This window comes from Lynx canadensis, chromosome C1, assembly GCF_007474595.2.
Source record: "Lynx canadensis isolate LIC74 chromosome C1, mLynCan4.pri.v2, whole genome shotgun sequence".
NCBI lineage: Eukaryota > Metazoa > Chordata > Mammalia > Carnivora > Felidae > Lynx > Lynx canadensis.
In genome coordinates, this window is record NC_044310.1 from 146739437 (window position 1) to 146747748 (window position 8312).

The window sequence follows — 8312 nt, forward strand, 5'->3', positions numbered from 1 at the left end:
TGGTTAGCATTTTTTCCTTCATCATTTATTTATCATTACCATGCGTTATCATGGGTGTTTACTGAGAGGATATGAATAACATCAATAGAAATAACAGCACTGGTTAAAATATATTTCAGTTGAAATTTGGGTTTATAGAAAAGCCCAGAACAATTCATGTTTCAGGGTGAACAAAGTTCTTCAAAACAGCTAGCATTTGGCAATAATTTAGGTACCCTAGTTTAGGGACTACATTCCAGGTACAAATACGAATGCTTTGGGATTTGCCCCACTATCTATGCCTTATCACAGTGCGTCAGGGCTAGAAGGGCACTTAGGGAGGAAAGTAAGGCCCAAAGAGGGTAAATGATTTGCCCAGGGACAGTCTGGTTGCATCTCACCCCCACTGGTCCTTCATACCCCCCGTCTATTAATTTGTTGGCTGTTGCAGTCATAGCATACATTTCGGTGCCTCTAAATTTTATCTTTGTCTTTTAAGAAAGACACCTAACAAAGGTATTAGCCTGTTTCCTCTACTCTTCATGCTTCTCCTTGGGAGAGTCCCTGGCAACGGTCACATGCACGCGAGCCAGACGGTTCAGTACAACCTGACATCGCACTGAATTGCCAGAAAAGGATTTCATTTCATGACAGTCTATTTGATTGGTAGTCCCTGTTCCTTTCCATTTTTCTCTTCATTCATTACTCCTCCCATGGAGAGTGGGTGGCAGATAGGAACAACTTGCCGAATTTGGTGCATTTCATTTTGTTCCCTTTTAGAAGTTCTTACAATGGTTTTCCTGAGGAAAATCAATTAACTATTGACATAAATACTATTTGGGGATCAATTATAATTCCAATTAACTGTGCCATCTGGGTGGCTTATTACCACTCCTGGGAAACATTTGTAATGGTGAGAAAGGGTGCCTCCTGTCCTCATGTTTATGCGTTTTCCAGCCTGTGATCTATCTTCAGACCTTGCCCCTGGACCCCCAAGATCCAAGAACTAGCCTCCTGTTGGTCACACCTTGCCCCTGGACCCCCAAGATCCCAGAACTAGCCTCCTGTTGGTTAGCCCTGTCTCTGTCTTCCCGGAACCATTTTCCTGGCCATTGAGGTCTTAACCACTGACATTTCCCTTCTCTCCCCACTGCAAGAGGTAATATTTACTAATTGCATTATTGTATGCCCCTCCCCTAAGTGCTTTCTGTGCATCATTAAACCCCTGGAGGTAGACAAGATGGCCGTCCTCAAAAAGGAGGAACCTGAATTTCCAACAAGAAAAGCACTTTGCCCACCGCCACAGAGGATTCAAACCCAGGTGTGTGTGACAAAGGCACGGCTTCTTCATCTCAACTGCTATGAGTCTCTCTCACAGCCAGGCTCCTGGTGGACTCCGAACAGTCTTCTAATGAGGTTAGCAAGCTAGAGAAACCCCACACATTTTCTGCATCTTTTACAAAATGAAGATCCCCAGGGATATTCCCCCACCACCCCACCCTGACTGGCTGAATCAGAATCACTACAGGTAAGACCCAGGAACCAGGACTCGAACACTTGTCATACTTGAAAAAGTTTGAGATCCACTGCCCTGTGTTTTTGATGCCAACTGTCCTTTAACAAACCTTTCCTGGAGACAATGCCCTGCCCCCTGGTGGCCTAACCCAAAAGTGTGACTGCCGTAATGAGGGGTTTGAGGGAATTCTTGATGATAACTCACTGATCACCTTTTGACGGACAAATTATTTGATTGGGTTTCAGCTGCCTCTGTCTGAGTTCTGCTTACTTTATTCAGGCCCATCACACAGAAAGTACCTGAAAGCAATTGGCTTGCTGACTTGTTTCTTGTTTGTTTGTTTGTTTGTTTGTTTTGTAGCAGCTACAAAGAGAGATCGGTTTTTGTTCAATAAATGTTTGATTGTTTATTCTTTGCAGATGATACGGAGCTAAGGACAGAGCTCCTGTCCTTAGAAAGACTAGTGTAGGGGCGCCTGGGTGGCGCAGTCGGTTAAGCGTCCGACTTCAGCCAGGTCACGATCTTGCGGTCTGTGAGTTCGAGCCCCGCGTCAGGCTCTGGGCTGATGGCTCAGAGCCTGGAGCCTGTTTCCGATTCTGTGTCTCCCTCTCTCTCTGCCCCTCCCCCGTTCATGCTCTGTCTCTCTCTGTCCCAAAAATAAATAAACGTTGAAAAAAAAAATTTTTTTTTAAAAATAAAAAAAAGAAAGACTAGTGTATATATAGATAAGAAAATACCCAATTCTTTTCCCTAAACACACACACACACACACACACACACACACACACACAGAAAGAGAGAGAGTTTCCATGAGCTGCTTTGCTCTGCCTTCATCATTAGGATACCATGTTTGAGCTCTAGTGCTTAGCCAGTTTAAACTTGGCTTCTCACCAGCTTTTTCCTTTCTCTTAATAAGAGCTTTCAACTTTGCAGGCCATTCTCTACTCTTTTCCCTTTTCCTGGCCATAATGTCACACTGTGTATTTATTGGACCTTTCTGGCCGTTACCAAAAATAGCACGCATGTCACAAACGCCACATCTGCCTTTTACAGAACACATTCCCACCACCAAATCTGCTGACCCTATAATATAAGAAAAAGTAGAAGAGATCTAGTGACAAGAACAACAAGAACAAAAAAAGAGAGACCGAGTAACAGCAAGTAGAAGCCCAAAATATTTAGGAAAGAAACCCCAAAGAGCCAATCAGCTTACTCACTAAACACTTGACTAAGGACTTCCCAGTAATAATTCCCTCAATATTTTATTTATCTTAATATATAACACTTCGTTCACTCTTGTTTGCTTCCTCCCCGCCCCACCCCCAAGAAAATAACACAAGAGGAGAATCAACCCGCGCGTTGCAAACTCAAACTTACCATAAAACTTTGGTTGGCAAATCTCAGACAGTGATTCCTCCTGGTCTCCAAGCCAGGCCACATGAGGTTGCCTGCCGTCTGCTCTACATGAATTTACAGCTCCATGCAATACCACAGGACACTGACGTTCTGAAAAAGAAATTTGATCTCATCCTGATTCATACCGACCTTCTCCTCTTTCCTGAAGGGGGATCCCGTGTGTTTATTTTAGGACCTGGGCAAACTGTCTAGTTTCAAATACCTCACAAATAAAGAGATGGGGAAAAAAAAACCCGTAACAATTCAATAATACCTATGTGATTTTCAAGCCCCAAACAAATGGGAAATCATGGCTCTTTATTTTATAGTGAATCAAGTGGGGGAAGAAACCTTTTCTTATCTGGAGTCACCCCCAAATAAATGTTTCACGGGTGGCTTTTATGGGGACACTGAGGTCTCAGAGTTTCAAATGCTGCTTACTATAACCTAACCACAAAATATACTCAGCTTGTGTTTGTTTTCAGATTAATAAGTCTAATTTAATTGGAGAGAAGTTTCCTTCCATGGTTTCTTAAAACAAAATCGAAGACTTTTGGTTTATTTAGTGCCGTCAGCTAAACCCAGACTTACCTCAGTTTTTTCTTTGAAGCAAGACAGACATCGTTTGTGTGGTCTTTTTAACAGGGAACCATGTTAGTTTTTGTCCACATAACATTCGTTTCCAGTCCTTAGGAACAATAGAGAGAGAGAGCAAATTTGCTACATGTACAGCAACCAGCATATGAATATGTATTACGGAAAATTTTCCACACACAGAGAAAACCTCATGATTTGCTCTGGAAAACAAGTCACTTCAAAGTTGTGGAAAATAGGACCTGTTCCTTCCTTTAAGGCAAACTCTGCCGCTGATACTCAATTTGGTTTTTCTGCTTGTAACCGGCTCTCCCTGAATTACTTTGAGATGTTTGTTGTGTGTGATCAGCTGAGAGTTAATATATTGTAACCTCAAAACAAAAACACCCAAACAAAAAACCCAAACCTCTTTTTCTTGAATTTGTTCATAAAGGACAGCCATTCTTAATAAAACAAAACAAGCACAAACACAAAAACCTTTTGTTTCCCAGATCACACTTGAACTGCTTAATGATCGAGTTCCTAGAAATAAAGGCAATTTTTATAGTCATAAACACATTGGAAAACATTGAAGCCTGTATCTATTGAGATAGAACTCCTTTATTTGCCACTCTCAAATATTTAAATATTATGGAGAAAGTGGTCACGACAGTTGAAATGTACCCATACAGAAGATATCTGGTTTGTCCTATGAGTTCCTTGTAATGCAACTGTATTTTCTGCCAGTAACTTGTCAAGGCTTTGTATTATGTGTTTAAAACTACATACATTAAAGAAACCACCCATGTTGGCACATTCTCCCAGTCGCCTGTATGACATCCTCTAGTTCTCCTTCAGAATCTAGTCCCCATGGGTCAGCCTGTCTGCCCTAACAGCTCCTTCCATGGCTGGGGAGCCCTCTATACACTATTTGCTCTAAAGGTCATTAGGATCGACCCCAATTTCATTTCCCCAGAGTGTCTTAAGGAGGCCTCAAAGAAATCTTTCCAGCGTTTGCTCTGTCCCTACCTCTCCTGTAGGGCTGGAGGTGGCTGGAGGAAGGCAGGAAGACCCGTGCAGCTGTCCTCTGCGAGATGCTGGCCTGGCATGGAGCTGGGGGAGGGCACAGTGCGAGCAGCTGGAGGAAGAGAAGGAGGAGTAATTCATGTGCCACTGCAAACATGATACAATGCCAACAAAAACACCATTCTTTTTCCCAAGAAGTTCAAAGCGCTTTGCAAACATTAACTCATGAGCCCAAGTAGTCATGGAGCAAATATTCCTTTATTATGCCCTTAGGGTAACCACTGCAAGCAAAGTCAAGAGAAAAGGGACTCTCTTCATTGTTTCATTATTCCTCAGGTATTTATTGAGCACCAACTATGTGCTGGGTATGAGAGGCAGAAGAACAAACAAGACAGACATGGTCTGCGCTCCTACAGCAGCAGTGGGGGGCACGAAGCACCAGACTCCGCTGCATATGCTTCTTTATGCTTTGTGTTTGTCCAAATTATTTAATGGAATTTGTTCCATTCTTCAGAATGTCTATAATGTGCTAAGTGCTGAGCAAACACACAACAGAAAAACTTTTTAAGCTACCTGTAAATCGCATTATGACGACAGGAATTGGGAATATCAACTCAAAGTGCTTTCTTTTAAGATACCATAAACAAAGCTTTACTGGGAGCAGTCCTGTCTCTTGCAATGTTTATGGAATTACTGTGGTCGAACAAGGAGAGTTAAGATCAGTAACATCATACCAAGCAGTTTATATAAATAATCTGGCTTTCTAAAAATGATTAATCAGATGAGCAAGCATATTTGGTGAAGCAGAGAGCCATTATCCACAGGTCTTTTCCTGACTCCTTTTTATTTTATGTGAAAAGATGGCTGATGGGATGCAGAAAATGACTTATGCCAGTTCTGAACCCTTCTCTTCAGGCAATGGATTCCAGATATTTTAGAGTATAGGGTTATCTAAGACTAACTAGACAAGAGTCTGGTAACTGCTTTTAAAAAATGCATGACTTTCTGATGAATCAAAAGGGAGGTAAGCCTTTATGTTTTAAAGATGTTAAGTAAGGATTCTAGTCTGTCCTGGGAGTCACTAGCTCAACCCACTTTGAGGCTGAACACAGAGGCTGTTGCACTCCTCCGTCAGCAACTTACACATATTTTAAAAGTCTAGGGAATTACAGCACCACTTTAAACCCAGCCTTCCTCCCCAGCAAACACTTCCCTACTGACAGAAAATATTAGAGGTCTAATGTTGATCTGCCACTCAAGCATATAGGTTAACACACAAACTCAGTGAGATTCAAGCCCCATATCTTAGTCCTTAAATAGGGTCTTCATTTGGCCCCAAACTGCCTTTCCAGCCTCAACCTCCCCCTCCGTTACTCTTGTCACAGCACGTATGTCCATAATACAATATCACGCTCTGCCTTTCTACCTTGAAGGCTGCTCCCCTGCCTCCTACTCCAACACACACACACACACACACACACACACACTTTGCCCACCTGGAGAATTTTTCATTCTTCAAGATTAGATGAATTCTTTTGGTTATTTCTTCCTCAACTCCCACACTGCCACCTTATCACATATTTATTTATATAGGTCTCTAAAGCTTGAATGTCTCAGGTTTTGAGATCATATTTTATTCCTTTGTATCTTCAGCAGCTAGTATTAAATTTTTGATGAAGTTAAATTTTCTACAGAACATCAATATAGCACTTATGGAGGCTGGCAAGGTGATCAATTACACTTGGTATTACTCTTCATCTGGAAGCACAAATGGGAGGTTTTAAAATCCTTTATTAAACAGAGTTGCTAATGAAGAGAATAAAATTAAATAAAATTTTCAGTTAAAATTATTTTTGATTCAAGAGCTACTATATTATCAAACACCGTTGTCATTCAGCTTTGCACCCTTTGGATGACCAGCGACTTAAGAGCTGGGACCATATGCTACTCCAGTGGTAATAATGGCACTGAAAAGAAAGGATAGGCATGCTTACACAATTGCTGTAGGGGACAAGAAATGACTCACCCTCAACAGCAACAACAATGCTAGTGGAAACAACTTATTTCTGGTTTCAAATCAAACAGGAGGAGAACAGGAGGGAGAGGAATAGGGAAGGACCCAGAACAAAAGAAGAAAGGAGGGAAGAGAAGGATTGGATTTCTGTAAAGAATTATTCTTAGAATTCGTCGTGGCCATTTTTCTGTTTATAAAAGTGAGAAATATAGACATTCTTAGCAGTTATACAGAACATAATGATGGGCAGTTGAAGGTAAATACTACTTAGTAAAAAGTTGCTCTGTCTCCAGAGCCACTCGCAAAAAATTATTTTAGGACATCCTGCTTTCTTTCAATATGTTTAGGAAGGTTTCTTTCATTCTCTAGACTTGAAATATTGGTATCTGTTTTCTAGTTTTACCCAAAGTCAATTTTCAGAATTCACTAAGAGTCAATGATCAAACAGTGTTGCCTGGTACTTTTGTGTGAACCTCATGTGTGTATGCATACTCTTGTATGAACCTGTGCATTATATATATATATATATATATATATATATATATATATCACAGTTCTGGTGGGCACAGTAAAATACTTTCATATAGATGATCAGCTGGCTCCAACCTCACAACAACATTTCAAAGTGGGTTTGGCACCTGACACATGAAGAGACTTCATTTTGGAGAGATTTAGTATCTTGCGGAATTAAACTCAAGCAGTCTGATGGTACTCCCGAAGTGTTTTCTACCCCATCAGGCCATGTGAATACTTTAAAACTTATTAGAGACACAGCTTTGGTTCTTTACATTTCTTTACAAATGTCTGCACCCCCGTTTACTGAGCAAGAAGTATACACATGATAATGATTTTTTCCTGGATACCTGGAAATCCCCTAAGAAACCAGATGTCATTGAAAGGATGTGTTCTCTGATTAATTAGACCTCATCACCATGCAAGCAAATATTTGTTTTCGGATAAAATCAAAAACTTTCCATCTAATTAATCCCTTCGCAGGCCATGCACATTCATTCTTCCCGCCATATCCAGCAGAGGGCAGGATGCTCCCACCAACAGCCGGCTCACTGGAGCCACCAATCAAACCAGCACAATTACCCAGAGCAGGGTTCCCGCATAATTAGAGCAGTTATCATTTTCTCATCTGGATCTGAAAAAGAGTTCAGGCTTGAGCTGAGAATAGGGGCTGTGGGATGGAGACTGGGGAATGTCAAGGAAAGTTTTGCTTTGGAGGCTGCCCACATTTTGTTGGGATTTGATCTTCAAGGTACCTGGAAACTAGCGAGTTCCAATTATCTTCCCAGAATAGCTTGCTGAGGAGGCCACCCTGGGGGATTAATGTAAGACAGAGCGTGATCATTTGTTTCTGGTTTTAGGCTGTCTCAGGTCACAGTGGGCTATCGTGCTCACAGGCCTTGTCGGGCCCCCCACCTCAATCCATCCTGAACCTACTAAATCCCCCTGTGTCCTTCAAAACTCCTAATGGCTCCCCACTGCATAGCCTCCTCTGTCTGACATTACTGCACATCGATATAAGAGAATGACCTCTGCCCCCTAATTCAAAGCTTCCCTTTCTGTCCCCAGGTCCAGGTCTGGAACCGTCTCAAGAAAATTTCTGGAAACCTTGGCCCTGTGATCATTACCAAGAAACTTTCACCAAGTGAACCAGTAGACGAAGGCTTTGTGCCAGGTCTTGGGTTTAAAAAGATATACTCCATTCTTCTAGTCCAGTTTATAGCATGGTAAATACAAAATGGAAGGGAGCAGAATGAGTGCCATAGTTCACAGGAGACAAACTTCTAGCCCAGAGTT

At 41.7% G+C, this 8312-nt stretch overlaps 1 long non-coding RNA gene across 1 annotated transcript; it reads right to left on the reverse strand.

The window, feature by feature from the left end:
• Positions 1-2877: 2877 nt before the first annotated feature.
• LOC115522369 lies at positions 2878-4573 on the reverse strand. Its single transcript, XR_003971360.1, has 3 exons — positions 4493-4573; positions 3482-3578; positions 2878-3001 (listed from the first exon to the last, which is right to left on the reverse strand). It is a non-coding gene; the product is annotated as an uncharacterized LOC115522369 (long non-coding RNA).
• Positions 4574-8312: the final 3739 nt, after the last annotated feature.